The 16,749-nt window shown below is 37.7% G+C and overlaps 1 pseudogene; it reads left to right on the forward strand.

Moving 5' to 3' along the window:
* The first annotated feature begins 1,965 nt into the window (after nucleotides 1–1,965).
* Nucleotides 1,966–13,973, forward strand: LOC136335552 (U2 small nuclear ribonucleoprotein B'' pseudogene; annotated as a pseudogene).
* The last annotated feature ends 2,776 nt before the right edge of the window (nucleotides 13,974–16,749 follow it).

Here is a 16,749-nt window from a genome sequence, read left to right on the forward strand (position 1 = left end):
GCCTGCACTCTAGCCAGTGACCTTGAGGTTTTGAACCAGGGCCCTCAGCATTCTGGACCAATGAATGCTCAGTCCACTATGCCACCACCAGCCAGGCTTTCTTTTCTTTTTTTAACGGGGAGAGTCACAGAGACATACACATACAGAGACAGACAGACTGGAAGGGAGAGAAATGAGAAGCATCAACTTATAGTTGTGTCACTTTAGTTGTTTTTTGATTGCTTCTCATATGTGACTTGACTGGGTGGCTCACACTGAGCCAGTGACCCCTTAATCAAACCAGTGACCTTGGGCTCAAGCCAGCAACTTTGGGCTTCAAGTGAGTGACCTTTGGACTCAAGCCAGCAACTATGGGATCATGCTTTGGTATTTTTATTTTAATTTTTTTAATCATTTTTAGTATACACCACATTCACATTTTGTTACATTTATGCTTAAATACTTCATATTTTGTGCTATTATAAGTGACGCTTTTTTTAATTTTAATTTCCAGTTCATTGATAATATATAGAAACACAATTATTTTTATGTTGTTTTTAATCTGTGACCTCACTTAACTATTACTTCATTCTAGTATCCTTGTTATAAATTCTTTAGAATTTTATATGTAAACAATCATGTCTTCAAATAGAGACAGTTCTATTTCTTTCTTTCCAATCTGTATTCCTTTTATTTTATTTTGTTATTTTTTTTTTACACTGGCTAGGACCTACAGTATAATGGTGAATAATAATGGTAAGAAAAGACCTCTTTGTCTCATTTTCAGTCTTAAGTGGAAGTATTTAAGATTTTCACTGTTAAACATGATATAAGCTTATTGTTTTATGTAGATGACTTTTGTCTGATTGTGAATATTTCTTTTTCTTTCTTGTTTTCTGAGAGTATTATGAATGTTGATACTTATCAAGGAAGTTGAATTTTGTCAAATGCTCTTTCTTTAACTACTGATGTAATCAATTACTGTCTAACCTTGGACAACACAAGTCATTTATATGAGGATAGTTTTTAACTGCCTGTAAGTGGACCTTTGCCTTTCAGACCTGTATAGTTCAAGAATCAACTGTATTTCAGTTTGTGATTGGAAACCTGTGTAAATGGAGGCTAACAAGTTATATGCAGATTTTTCATGACCGAGGTGGTCACAGGTGAGCAGCAGCCCGAGCCCTGCATTGTTCAAGGGTTAACTGTATTTGGAGTTTGTTTCTTTAGTCTGTTGATGTCATGAATTACATTAATTGAGGTTTTTCTAAATTTTAATTTTATTCAGTTACAGTTTACATTCAATATTATTTTGTATTAGCTTTAGGTATGCAGCATAATGTTTAGACAGTCATATACTTTTGTGTTCTCCCTGATATTTCCAGTACCCAACTGACAACATACGTAGGTATTACAATATGATAGACTATATTCTCTATGTTATATTTCACATCCCCATGACTATTTTTTACTATTAATCTGTAATTTTTTAAAAAGTTTTAAAATTTTGTTTATTAATTTTAGAGAGAGGAGAGAGAGAGAGAGAAGAGGGGGCAGAGAGCAGGATGCATCAACTCATAGTAGTACAAGGGTTCCTCGGGTTATGACACAATTTTATTCCTATGAAAGTGAAAGAACCTGAATTTTGGTGTGCGTCAAAACACACCTTGGCCTAAATCACTTACCTATCCTAACACAGTTGTAAAATCATAATCTGGAACATAAAAGCACAACTAAGCCACAGAAAAAGAAAAAGGTCATAAATATACTGTACTGTACAGTGTACTGTAGTAACAGAAAAAAATGATAAAAAGTGAGTGTAAAAAAAAAGTCTTACCTTTATTCCTGTGGTTGGCTTGCACACTGGAAGGGGCATTGCAGGGTGGGAGAGAGTGACCTATCAGGAGAGGGAAGCTGGAGAGGCAGGAGAACCTGCAGAAGGTGCTGGAGATACTGGGTCAGGTGAATCAGGATTGCTTAAGGAACATGCAGGAAATTCTGGAGATGATTCTACCTGTACTACAGGTGTTTCAGCTCGAGAAACAGCTGATGGTAGAGGGTACAGGATCTCTTGCAGGCCTCTCTACCTTCTTAAAGAATTGTTCCAGGCTAGTCTGGAAGGTTGATGACTTCTTCTCTTCCAAAATCTGCCCATAGCATTGCAAAGCATCCAACTCTGTAGAACTTACTGAATCTGTTATTTCTGAGGTCCTCAGCCTGAAATTTTGCCAACCCACCCTCTACCATAGAAGAACCTTTTGCCGGACCATTGATAGTAAATCTCTTGGATTCTGGGGTTTCTATTTCTTCCTCTTCAATCAGCTGCTCTCTAGCTGAATGAGGTCCTCAGCAGGCAGCTCCTCTCCATGTGATAGTAGCTTCTGTGACATCTATTGTGATAGCTTTCCTCTTCTTTGAAGCATGACTATCTGAAAACTGACTTTCTATTAGGAGCCATGATAAGACCAAAAAGTCGCCAAAGAAACACAAACAGAACACTTGTGTTTTGAAACAGTCCAAAATGGCGTAGGTAAGCATACTGCGGGACACCAACTCCCTCATTCATGTGCTGCATTACTGCGTGTTCTCCCATCATGTGCAACCAAACTAGTTTGCCCACGTAGTCCGAAAGTATGATGCTAATAGCGTGAGCGGAAACACTCACGTCTCAATTTTTAAAAGTTTTTATGGGAGTGAGCATCATAAACTCAAAACATTGTATGACAGTTGAAACTGTCATAACCCAAGGATCCCCTGTAGTTGCTTCTCATATGTGCCATGACCAGGCAAGCCTAGGGTTTCAAACCGGCAAACTCAGCATTCCAAGTTGATGCTTTATCCATTGCAGGTCAGGCTTAATCTGTACTTTTCAATCCCTTCACATTTTTTACCCAGTCTCCCAAACACCCTCTCCTCTGCCAACCATCAGTCTGTTGTCTGTAAGTCTGTTTCTGTTTTGTTTATTCATTTATACTGTTCTTTAGATTTCACTTAAAGTGAAATTATATGGTACTTATCTTTCTTTGCCTGACTTATTTCACTTACCATAATACCCTCTATGTCCATCCATGCTGTCATAAATGATAAGATTTTGTTCTTTTTTTATGGCCACTTATTAGTCATAATTTTTATCTTTTTAAAAAAATCTTTTTAAAGAAGACCTTTTAATGTTTTTTATAATACTGGTTTTGTGGGGATGAACTTCTTTATCTTTTTCTTGTCTGGGAAGCTTTTTATATGTCCTACAATTTAAAATGATGGCTTTGCTGGGTAGAATAATCTTGGTTATAGGTCATTTTATTACTTTGAATATTTCTTGCTACTCCATTGTGGCCAGCAAAGTTCCTTTTTTTAAAAATTTTATTAAATTTTTATTTTAATTTATTGTGTTTACATAGATTCAAGTGTCCCATCAAATATATCTCCCTCTCCCCAAAACCCCGTGTTCCCCTTGAGACCCCCTTTCCCCCTCCCCCCACACCCCTCCCCACTTCCCTCCAGGATTTGCTGTCCTGCTCTCTTTGTCCTGCTCTCTTTGTCTCTGTGTTATGTATACATAATTTCACAAATTCCTTTCCCCTCTCTGATCCCATCTTCTCTTCCCCTTTCCCCCTGGTCCCTTTGAACTTCTTTATCTTTCTCTATTCCATTCCTTAGTTGACAATGTTCATTATATTCCTCATATGAGTGGGGTCATATAATATTTTTCTTTTTCTGCCTGGCTTATTTCACTTAGTGTAATAGTGTCCAGGTCCATCCATGTTGTGACAAAAGGTAAGATTTCCTTTTCTTTCATGGCCCCATAGTATTCCATTGTGTATATGTACCAGGGCTTTTTAATGCACTCGTCCACTGACGGACACTTGGGCTGTTTCCAGATCTTCACTACTGTGAACAATGCTGCCATAAACATGGGGGTGCATTTCTCCTTTTGGAACAGTGATATGGTGTTCTTGGGATATATTCCTAAAAGTGGGGTGGCAGGGTCAAAAGGCAGTTTGATTTTTAATTTTTTGAGGAATCTCCATACTGTTTTCCACAGTATCTGCACCAGTCTGCATTCCCACAAGCAGTGCAGGAGGGTTCCCTTTTCTTCACATCCTCACCAGCACTTATTCTGTGTTGTTTTGTTTATGAGTGCCATTCTGGCTGGTGTGAGGTGATATCTCATTGTGGTTTTAATTTGCATTTCTCTAATGATTAGTGATTGGTATAGATATTTTAATGATGTTTATTCTTCCTTTCCATGAACACGGTATATGCTTCCACTTGTTTGTATTTTCCTTGATTTATAATTTTCCAAGTACAAGTCTTTAACCTCCTTGGTTAAATGTACTCCTAGGTACTTTTTTTGTTTGTTTGTTGCAATAATGAAGGGGATTGTTTTCTTAATTTCTATTTCAGACAGTTTATTTTTGGTGTATAAAAATACCCCTGAGTTCTCAATATTAATTTTATATCCTGCCACCTTGCTGAATTCATTTATCAGGTCCAGTAGTTTCTAGACTGACACTTTAGGGTTTTCTATGTACAGTATCATATCAATCAGCAAATAATGAAAGTTTTACTTCTTTTCCAATTTGGATGCCTTTTATCTCTTCTTCTTGTCTGATTGCTGTGGCTAGGATTTCCAGCACTATGTTGAATAAGGAAGAAAGGGGGCATCCCTGCCTTGTTCCTGATCTTAAGGGGATTGCTTTTAATTTTTGCCCATTGAGTATGATGTTGGCTGTGGAATTGTCATAGATGGCCTTTATCATGTTGAGGTATGTTCTCTGTATTCCCACTTTGTTGAGAGTTTTAATCATAAATGGGTGCTGGATTTTATCAAATGCTTTTTCTGTGTGTATTGATATTATCATGTGATTTTTATACTTTTGTTTATGTGATAAGTCACATTGATTGATTTGCAAATATTGTACCAGCCTTGCCTCCCCAGAATAAATTCCACTTGATCATGATGTATGATTTTCTTCATGTATCGCTGGATTTAGTTTGCTAATATTTTGTTGAGAATTTTAGCTTCTAAGTTCATCAGGGATGTTGGTCTATAGTTTTCTTTCTTTGTATTATCTTTGCCTGGTTTTGGAATGAGGATTATGCTTGCCTCATAAAAGAAGCTTGGAAGTCTTCTCTCCTCTTGAATTGTTTGAAATAGCTTGAGAAGGATAGGAGTTAGTTATTCTTTGAACATTTGGTAAAATTTGCCTGAGAAGCCATCTGGCCCAGGACTTTTGTTTGTTAGGAGTTTTTTGATAACTGTTTCAATCTCATTTGATGAAATTGGTCTGTTTAGGTTTTCTGGTTCTTACAGATTGATTTTTTTTTTTTTTGTATTTTTCTGAAGCTGGAAACGGGGAGAGACAGTCAGACAGACTCCTGCATGCGCCCCACTGAGATCCACCCGGCACGCCCACCAGGGGGCAACGCTCTGCCCACCAGGGGGCGATGCTCTGCCCCTCCGGGGCGTTGCTCTGTTGCGATCAGAGCCACTCTAGAGCCTGGGCCATCTTTGCTCCAATGGAGCCTTGGCTGCGGAAGGGGAAGAGAGAGACAGAGAGGAAGGAGAGGGGGAGAGGTGGAGAAGCACATGGGCGCTTCTCCTGTGTGCCCTGGCTGGGAATCGAACCCGGGACTTCTGCACGCCAGGCCGACGCTCTACCACTGAGCCAACCGGCCAGGGCCTACAGATTGATTATTGAAAGATTATATGTTTCAAGGAATTTGTCCTTTTCACCTAGATTGTCTAATTATTTTTTATACAGTTCTTCATAGTATTTTCTAACAATCTTTGTATTTCTGCTGTGTCAATTGTTACTTCTCCACTTTCATTTCTAATTTTATTTATTTAAGCCCTGTCTCTTTTTTTCTTGGTGAATCTGGTTAAAGGTTCATCGATCTTGTTTACCTTTTCAAAGAACCGGCTCCTGGTTTTATTGACCCTCTGTATTGTTTTTTTTAGCCTCTATGTCATTTATTTCCACTCTGATCTTTATTATTATTTTTTCCTTTTACTTCCTCTGGGCTTTACATGCTGTTTATTTGAGCTTTTTCTTGCTTCTTAAAGTATGCCTGTAATGCTATAAACTTCCCTCTCAGGACTGCTTTTACTGTGCCTCATAAATTTTGAGTTGTTGTATGTTCATTTTTATTTGTTTCAAGGAAATTTTTTATTTCTTCCTTGATCTCTTTGTTAAGCCATTTGTTATTTAATAACATGCTATTTAGTCTCCAAGTGTTTGAGTGTTAATCAGTTTTTCTATTGTAGTTAATTTCTAATTTTATGCCCTTGTGATCAGAGAAGATGCTTGGTATGATTTCAATCTTCTTAAATTTATTGAGACTCATTTTGTGTCCTAACGTGTGGTCTATCCTAGAGAATGTACCATGAGCACTTGAAAACAGTGTCTATTCTGCTGCTTTAGGGTGAAAGGTTCTGAAAATATCTATTAAATGCAGTTGATCTAATGTGTCCTTTAAGGCTGCTGTTTCTTTGTTAATTTTCTTTCTTGAGGATCTATCCAGTGATGTTAGTGGGGTATTAAAATCCCCTGTTATTATACTATTGCTGTTGATCTTGCCCTTTATGTCAATCAAAATCTGCTTTATATATATTTAGGTGCTCCTATATTAGGCGCATAGATATTTATATTGGTTATATCTTCCTGTTGGATTGCTCCCTTTATCAGTATGTAGTGACCTTCTTTATCCCTTACCTTTGTTTTAAAGTCTATTTTGTCAGATATAAGTGTTGCTACTCCAGTTTTTATTTCCCTTTCTGTTTACATGGAATTCTTTTTTTCCATCCCTTCACTCTCAGTCTATGTGTATCTTTTGTTCTGAGGTGAGTCTCTCATAGGCAGCATATGAATGGGTCCTGTTTTCTTATCCATTCAGCTACCCTATGTCTTTTGATTGGAGCATTTAGTCTATTAACATTTACGGTGGTTATTGATATGTAGTTGTTTATTGCCATTTTATTCTTTAAATCTACATTCCTCTTTTTCTATATTTTTTTCTTTCCTTTGCTCTGTTTATAGCAGGCCCTTAATATTTCTTGCAGCATTGGTTTAGTTGTAATGAATTCCTTTAGTTTTTTTTTTTTTTTTGTCTGGGAAGGTTTTTATTTCTCCTTCAATTTTAAACAATAACCTTGCTGGATAAAGAAGTCTTGGTTGTAGGCTCTTGTTTTGCATTACTTTAAATATTTCTTGCCATTCCCTTCTAGTTTTTCTGCTGAAAAGTCAGATATCGTCCTTATGGGGGCTCTTCTGTAGGTAATTGACTTCTTTTCTCTTGTAGCTTTTAGTATTCTTTCTTTATCTTTTAATTTTGTTATTTTAATTATGATGTGTCTTAGAGTAAGCCTCTTTGGGTTTCCTCTTTAATGGGAATCTCTGTGCTTCCTGAACCTGTGTGACTATTTAACTTCATCAATTTAGGGAAGTTTTCAGCTATGATTTCTTCATTCAGATTCTCTATCCTTTGTTCTTTCTCTTCTCCTTCAGGAACCCCTATAATGCAGATGTTATTTCTCTTCATGTTGTCACAGAGCTCTCTTAGAGTTTCCTCAGATTTTTTGATCCTCTTTTCTTTTTGCTGCTCTGCTTCCGTGCCTTCAGTTATCTTGTCCTCTAAATTGCTGATTTGATCCTCTGCTTCATCCAGCCTGCTTTTAATTCCTTCCAGTGTAGTCTTCATTTCTGATACTGTGTTTTTCATTTCTGATTCTTTTTTATGATTTCAGTGTCCTTTTTGATGTTTGCTATCTCTTTATTTAAGTGCTCATTGTGTCCATTGTTGCTCTAAGATCTTTGAGCATCCTAGCAATCATTATTCTAAACTCTGCATCCAGTAATTTGGTTACTTCCATCTCACTCAGTTCTTTTTCTGGGGATTTCTCTTGTTGATTTATTTAAATTGCATTTCTCTCTGTATAGACTGCTTCTTTGGATGTGTTGTTTGTGTAGCTAGTGGAGTGTAGGGTTGGCATTGTCTGCCTCCAGCTTTCAGTAGTGTTGTTTTTAGATCTCCTTGGGTTGGCCTCAGTTGTTTGTAATCCATTGTGGGCTACTTGTCTGCTGTTACTGCTCTTTCTACCATTTGTGTCAGCATTTTCTGTGCCTTAGCTGGGTCAGATGTGAGGACACTTTCCTTAAGATACCACTCTAACTAAGGTCGTAAGGTCCTGAGCTGATGCTCTCTGTATTTGGCTGCTGGATGTACCAGCCCTGGACCTCCCTGGCCAAAACCTGGCGCAGACCAGTGAGGGTCACTGCTTATAACTGGCCCTTAGCAACCTTCTTGGAGCTATAGGCAATCCAGAATTTGTGACTGCCTCTGCTAAGCCCAGGTGCCATTGTAAATATCAGCTGCGCTCCTAGCCTGGCTTTTATCTACTCTTGGCCAGTGTGTGTGGCCTCTCTATTCCAGAGGTGTGGTCTTTCTGCCAGCCCCCATGCTGCCGTCACCTCCTCAGGCACTTGAGCACCAGCACTGCTGGGCAATTATAGTTGTTTCAAATTTATGATTTGATAATTCCAGCATCTCTGCCATATCTGGAGTCTAATTTTGATGCTTGTTGTGTCTATTCAAATTGTGGTTTTTTTTACTTTAGTATGCCTGTTGAAAGAATGACATAATGTATTAAGTAAAAGGAGCTCTGGTGAGTAGGTATTTAGTAATGTATTAATTAGTATGGTGTGAAGAGAATGGAAGCATTTTATAGTCTCATGATTGATGTCAACTCTTTTGGTGAGTCTGTGCCCATGGATTATCAACTTCACCAAGCTTCTCAGTTTTTTTTCCCCAGAATTGGAAGAGGCTGACTAGAGGGTACTGGAGTTGGGTATTTCCCTTCCTTTTTTATTATAACCTCAGCATGCTATGCTCTGATAAAATAGTTTCTCCTAAGGGAAGGCCTTGTTAAGAACAGAATTCTCTGGCCTAATTGAAAATGGTTTATTTTTCTCTATTCCTGCTGGATACTATAGGATTTCTCTGTGATCCTCACTGTGGAAATTGGTAGAATTCCTGAAGGTAAAACTCATGAAAGTGTGGGAGCCTTCTTTATTTTTATTTTTATTAAGTGAGAGGTGAGGAGGCAGAGAGACAGACTTCTGCATGTGCCCTGACTTGGATCCATCTGGCAAGCCCCCTACTGGGTGATGCTCTGCCTATCTGGGGATATTGCTTTGTTGCTTGGCAACCAAGCTATTTTAGTGCCTTAGGTGAGGCCATGGAGCCATCCTCAGTGCTTGGGGCCAACTTGCTTAACCTTTCGAGCCATGGTTGTGGGAGGGGAAGAGAAAAAGCGAGAGGAGAGGAAGAAGGAGGGGTGGAGAAGCAGATGGTTGCTTTTCCTGTGTGCCCTGACAAATCGAACCTGGAACTTCTACATGCTGGGCTGATGCTCTACTAATAAGTCAACCAGCCAGGACCAGAGCATTCTGAAAACTGGGATCTCCTGGGGTTTTTATCTCTCAAGTTTGTCCACACTGAGTCTCTAGCAATTTGATAATTGCAGTTCAAATTTTTAAATCCAAGTACTCATTTTCATAGGTGTGTTTCTACTCCAGTAAGTTGTAATTATATCTACCTGTCTCTTCAATTCGTGGGGAAGAGTTTTGCGCTGTTTTCTCATTTCTCTGATGAATCTAAAAAGGAGTTGTTGATTTTTCTGTTTGTTCAGATTTTTTTACTCATTGTTAGGATGAAATGACAACTTCTAAGCTCATTACATGCTGGACTGGAAACCAAAAGTCTGAAATATATTTTCAGATACATAAAAGCTGATCTTTCATCAGACACAGATCTTCCCTATAAAAACTTGGTCCTACAGAAAGAAATAAAACCAGGAGTATTATTATAAGGTTCTTAAACTATATAAAGTAGTACTATAGTTTTATTTGAAGAGTGATTGTGATTAATTAAAGGAGTATACTGAAACCTGTAGGACAACCACTAAAATTTGTTTAAAAAGAGATACAAATAGGCCCTGGCTGGCCTGCTAAGTGGTAGAGTATCAACTCAGCATGTGTATGTCCCAGGTTCAATTCCTGGTCAGAGCACACCAGAGAAGTGATCATCTGCTTCTCTACCACTCCCCCCTCCTCTCTGTCTCTCTCTTTTCTTGTCTATCTTTTCCCCTCCCACAGCCATGGCCTGAAAGGTTCGAGTTCATTGATCCCAAACACTGAGGATGGCTCCACGGAGCCTCCATTTTAGGTGCTAAAATAGCTTGGTCATGAGTATGGCCCCAGATGGACAGAGCATCAGCCCCAGACAGGGGCTGCCAGGTGCATCTCGGTAGGGGTGCATGTGGGGGTCTGTTTCTTTATTTCCTCTTCTCTCACTTGAAAAAGAAGAAAAAAATAAAAATAAGTAAAAAACAGATATAAATAATAAGCCAAAAATAAAGATAAAATGGAGTAATAAAAACTGCCAATCCCAAAGCAGGCAGAAAAAGAAAAAAAAAGGAACAAAGAACAGACGGAACAAATAGGATCAACTTAAAAAAAATAGTAGATTTTAAACCAACTATATCATAATTATATTAAATATAAATTATCTAAAAACACAAATTAAAAGATAGAGATTGTTAAATTGGATGAAGAAGCAAATTACATTTCTGATAAAAGACTATTATCTAAAATATACAAAAAAGTCTTAAAGTGCAACAATAACACTGCGGAATAATTTTTTTTTTCATTTTATGTTGCATGATGTTTTAGAACTTTTTCTATATATTTCTGCATCACTGATTCCAAATCTGAAATCTGTTTTTTTGGTGCATGCTCTAGTTTTTATGAACTTTTCATTTCTTTTTGTTCCAGTTAATGGCATGCATTAGTTTTTAAATTGGAGTTAAAGGGCAACAACTCTTGGATTGAACATAACCACAAGCCAATTAATGTTAACAAACATCACTTTTATATAATTGTAGTTGTTTCTAAATGTAAAAAATTATTACCTGATAAAAACACCCTCTTATTTTGTTTTAAGATTGGATCGGCCCTGGCCGGTTGGCTCAGCGGTAGAGCGTCGGCCTAGCGTGCGGAGGACCCGGGTTCGATTCCCGGCCAGGGCACAAAGGAGAAGCGCCCACTTGCTTCTCCACCCCTCCGCCGCGCCTTCCTCTCTGTCTCTCTCTTCCCCTCCCGCAGCCAAGGCTCCATTGGAGCAAAGATGGCCCGGGCGCTGGGGATGGCTCTGTGGCCTCTGCCTCAGGCGCTAGAGTGGCTTTGGTCACAACATGGCGACGCCCAGGATGGGCAGAGCGTCGCCCCATGGTGGGCGTGCCGGGTGGATCCCGGTCGGGCACATGCGGGAGTCTGTCTGACTGTCTCTCCCTGTTTCCAGCTTCAGAAAAAATGCAAAATAAATAAATAAATAAATAAACAAATAAATAAAAAAGATTGGATCATGGCTTCTTCAAGTAGGTGTAAATATAAGAATAGGCCTGACACCTTCTGTTATATATGTGGCTGTTACACACTTCAACATCAAAGTCGCAATATTTCATCATTTGTGACACGTGCATATATTGCCTATTTTCAAGTTCCCCTTGGCAATCAAGACAAGACTTGGGCTCCTCATACTGTGTGTCATAATTGTGAGGAAATGCTTCATGACTGGACAAAAGAATGCCTTTTGGTATTCCCATGGTTTGGCGTGAACCTAAGGACCACAGCAGTGACTGTTATTTCTGTCTGATCCATACAAAGGGCATCAGCAAGAAAAAACAGCATATGATCACATATCCTAATATTCCTTCAGCAATACGACCTATCCCACACTCTGAGACACTCCCGGTTCCAGTTTTCAATGGTTTTATTTTTTCTAAGGATGAAGAAAGTGAACATGGTGATTGAGTGTATTTTGATAAGAAGCATGAGGAAATGATTGTAGAATCTGAAGAGTCTTCTGATGCCAAGCAGTAATGTTTGGTAATGTTTATGCAGCAGTTCCAATTGGTTATTCAACTCATCTGCAAGAAGATTATAATGACATAAAAATTGTCCTTGACTTTATGAAGTATGAGGAGCATAACTGGATCATTTGTGTAGATCTTAAAATGGTAACTTTCCTGCTAGGAAAACAGAGAGGTTTCATGAAGTATCCTTGCTTTCTGTGTTTTTGTGACAGCTGAGTTCAGGAGAAACACTGGACACAGAAGGAGTGGCTGAAACATGAAGCTCTGGAAGTAAGGATGCAAAATATTGTGAATGAACCTGTAGTTAATTGAGACAGGGTCATCTTTACCCACTTCTCATCAAACTTGGCTTAATGAAGCAGTTTGATCAGGCTTTGAATAGAGAAAGTGAATGCTTTCAACATATTATTTCTGCTTTTCCTGCCTTGTCTTTTGAGGAGATAAAAGCAGCTGTATTCGATGGACCTCAAATTTGAACCCTCATATGTGACAAAGAATTAGCCAGGAAGATGAATAAGGAGGAGAAAACAGCATGGCAGTCTTTTGTGGCAGGTACAAAGAACTTCCTTGACAACAAAAAAAGCAGAAAACTATGAACTTCTGGTTCAAAGGATGCTGTTGGCTTTCCACGACATTGGATGTAACATGAGCATTAAGATTCACTTCCTGAATAGTCACCTTGATAAGTTTCCCAAAAATCTTGGAGCTGTCAGTGATAAGCAGGCTACTGCTGGAGCATCAAACAAGATTGTCCTCAACAAGTACACAAACACAAGAGCTACAAACGCAATTTTTTGCCTGAAAAGAATTTAAGTTTTTGTACAAATTTTATGATTCAAATAAGTGTTTTAATATGTTCTATTTTGAACTTGTAGACAAATTCTGATGCAATCATATCTGCACTTGATCTTAGCCAAAAGGCCAAGAAGTGATTGATGCAATCATATCTGTTAGTGTATTAGTGTATTTACTGCATTATATAAATTATTATATTTTCACAAAGATGATTCCCAAGAAGACATTCTACTTCATTATATTAAACTAAATGTTGAAAATTTTACAATAAGATGAAAACCTAAAATCTTGAATTGCAAAAAGAAAAAATGTAGCATATAGAGAAAACCTAATGTCAGATTTGAGATCAGCACACTTGAATTAGGTAAGAACAAGTGTTTTTGTGGATGCAACAAAAATTTTGTTCCCTAGTGTAATATAACAAACAACTCAATTTAAAAATGGGCAAAGTATCTGAACAGACACTTCATCAAAGATATACAAAAGGCAGGTAAACATATGAAAAGATGCCCTGTTGTGCCATGTGGTCTATATTGTGACTTTAAAGACCATGAAAATGAGGGAGCAAGCCTTTGCTCTATTTAATGAACTGGATTCATCTATGAATGCTTTGAAATGGTTACAAGGATTTCCATTTTATTTTTTAAAAGATTTTAGAGAGACAATATATAAAGAAAGGTGGGGGGGGATGAGAAGCATCAACTCATAGTAGTTGCTTCTCATATGTGCCTTGACCAGGCAAGCCCTGAGTTCCAAACCAGCAACTCAGCATTCCAAGTTGACACTTTATCCACTGTGCCACCATAGGTCAGGCAAGTATTTCCATTTTATGGTAAACCAATGTGAATCCAGTATGCAAAAACAGATTCAAATATAATATCTAAAATGTGTGGCACCTTTGCTGACAAAGAGAAGAAAAAGCCCAAACTATGGAACAGACAGCAATGGCTGTTGATAAAAAGCCTAATCAGGGAGCATCCAATACAGCTAATAACCAAGGAAATGCATCAAATCCTCAGGTTCCTGATTATCCTCCAAACTATATTTTATTCCATAATAATTTACGAGAATAGATTAATAAGATGATGTTATCCATTCTATTTAATCAGTTCCCTGTTTTCAAGGAAGTATGTTTGGTACCTGGGAGGTGTGACATTGCACTTGTTGAATTTGAAAATGGACAGGTTGGAGCTGCCAGGGAGCTTTACAAGAATTTAAGGTCACATCATGCCATTCCATGAAGATCACCTATGCCAAGAAATAACAATTGGGAAAGTTGTCTTTAGAGGACTTGATGTTATTCATAGCATTTGTTTTCATAACATTTGATCAGGCCATTTTAATAGTTGTTGGTAGGAGAAAGTGAAAGAATTTTTGTGTAGGTTTTCAAAAATTACCTATTCTTTCTTTAGCCTACCAGTGAATTGTGAAATGTGAAGACTTTAATTTTCTACAATAAACTTTTATTTGTATTCTAAAAAGAAAAAAATACATGGCAGGATCTAACATATTTATTGCTAAGTGAAAAAAGCCAATCTGAAAGGCTAAATAATGTATGATGCCAACCACATGACATTTTGGGAAGGCCTAAACCATGGAAATAGTAAAAAGAGCATTGGTGGCCAAGAGTTCAAGGAGTGAGGAGAAATAATAAATACATGGAGCGCAGGGCATTTTTAAGGCTGTGAAACTATTGAGTATGGTAAAGTAATGGTGGCTAAATGTTATATTTGTCAAAACCCATAGAACTGTGCAAGACAAAGAATGAAACCCATTGTAAACTGAGGACATTAGTTGATAATAATATACTAATATTTGTTCATGAATTGCAACAAATTTTATCTCACTAATACTAGATGTTAATAGGAGAAATTGTTTGTTTGTGTGTGTGTGTGTGTGAAGGGAGAAAGAGGTAACCAGGAAAACACTGTAAGTCCTGCTCAGATTTTCTGTAAATCTAAAACCTCTCTTTAAAAATTCTATTGATTTCAAAAAAGTAAAATTATGGGAAATTATATACCATTAAAACATGAAACAAAAGACCCTGCCACATTGCTCAGTTGGTTAGAACATTGTCCTGATACACCAAGGTTGCAGGTTTGATCCCCAGTCAGGGCACATATAAGAATCAACTGGTGAATGCATAAGTGGAACAACAAATTGATGTGTCTCTCTCTCTGTCTCCCTTCCTCTCTCTCGAAAATCAATATATTGATATAAATGGGAATTGGGAAAAGAAAAAAAACACAAAAAGAAAGTTGGAGTGGCTATATTAATAACAGACAAAATAGACTTCAGAATGAGAACTACTACAAGGTATAAGAGGGACATTACAAGAATACAGTGTGCCCGTAAAGTCATGGTGCACTTTTGACCGGTCACAGGAAAGCAACAAAAGACTATAGAAATGTGAAATCTGCACCAAATACAAGGAAAAGCCTCCCAGTTTCTGTAGGATGATGTGGCAGCATGTGCGCATGCGCAAATGATGACATAACACCGTGTATACAGCGGAGCAGCCCACGGCCATGCCAGTCGAGATGTGGACGGTACAGAGGAAAGTTCAATGTGTTCTGTGGCTTGCTAAATTTGAATCTGTGACCAAAGTGCAACGTGAATATTGGCGCGTTTATAACGAAGCGCCACCACATAGGAATAACATTACTGGGGATAAGCAGTTGAATAAAACCGGCAGTTTGGTGGAGAAACTCCATTCTGGTAGGCCATCAGTCAGTGACGAGTCTGTAGAGGCTATACGGGATAGCTACCTAAGGAGCCCTAAAAAATCTGTGTGTGAGCCCACATCAAACTGCACTGAATAGGTATAAAACTGGGAGAGTTTTCCTTTTATTTGGTGCAGATTTCACATTTCTATCATCTTTTGATGCTTTCCTGTGACCAGTCAAAAGTGCACATGACTTTACGGACACACTGTATATAACAATCCTAATTGTGTATGTACCTAACAGAAGTTTCAAAAAACATGGAACAAAAACTGATAGAACTGAGTAGAAACAGAAAGATCTTAGAGCAACAATGGACACAATGAGCACTTAAATAAAGAGATAGCAAACATCAAAAAGGACACTGAAATCATAAAAAAGAATCAGAAATGAAAAACACAGTATCAGAAATGAAGACTACACTGGAAGGAATTAAAAGCAGGCTGGATGAAGCAGAGGATCAAATCAGCAATTTAGAGGACAAGATAACTGAAGGCACGGAAGCAGAGCAGCAAAAAGAAAAGAGGATCAAAAAATCTGAGGAAACTCTAAGAGAACTCTGTGACAACATGAAGAGAAATAACATCTGCATTATAGGGGTTCCTGAAGGAGAAGAGAAAGAACAAAGGATAGAGAATCTGAATGAAGAAATCATAGCTGAAAACTTCCCTAAATTGATGAAGTTAAATAGTCACACAGGTTCAGGAAGCACAGAGATTCCCATTAAAGAGGAAACCCAAAGAGGCTTACTCTAAGACACATCATAATTAAAATAACAAAATTAAAAGATAAAGAAAGAATACTAAAAGCTACAAGAGAAAAGAAGTCAATTACCTACAGAAGAGCCCCCATAAGGACGATATCTGACTTTTCAGCAGAAAAACTAGAAGGGAATGGCAAGAAATATTTAAAGTAATGCAAAACAAGAGCCTACAACCAAGACTTCTTTATCCAGCAAGGTTATTGTTTAAAATTGAAGGAGAAATAAAAAGCTTCCCAGACAAAAAAAAAAAAAAAACTAAAGGAATTCATTACAACTAAACCAATGCTGCAAGAAATATTAAGGGCCTGCTATAAACAGAGCAAAGGAAAGAAAAAAATAGAGAAAAAGAGGAATGTAGATTTAAAGAATAAAATGGCAATAAACAACTACATATCAATAACCACCATAAATGTTAATAGACTAAATGCTCCAATCAAAAGACATAGGGTAGCTGAATGGATAAGAAAACAGGACCCATTCATATGCTGCCTATGAGAGACTCACCTCAGAACAAAAGATACACATAGACTGAGAGTGAAGGGATGGAAAAAAAG

The sequence above is a fragment of the Saccopteryx bilineata genome, chromosome 4 (assembly GCF_036850765.1).
Source record: "Saccopteryx bilineata isolate mSacBil1 chromosome 4, mSacBil1_pri_phased_curated, whole genome shotgun sequence".
Classification (NCBI taxonomy): Eukaryota; Metazoa; Chordata; class Mammalia; order Chiroptera; family Emballonuridae; genus Saccopteryx; species Saccopteryx bilineata.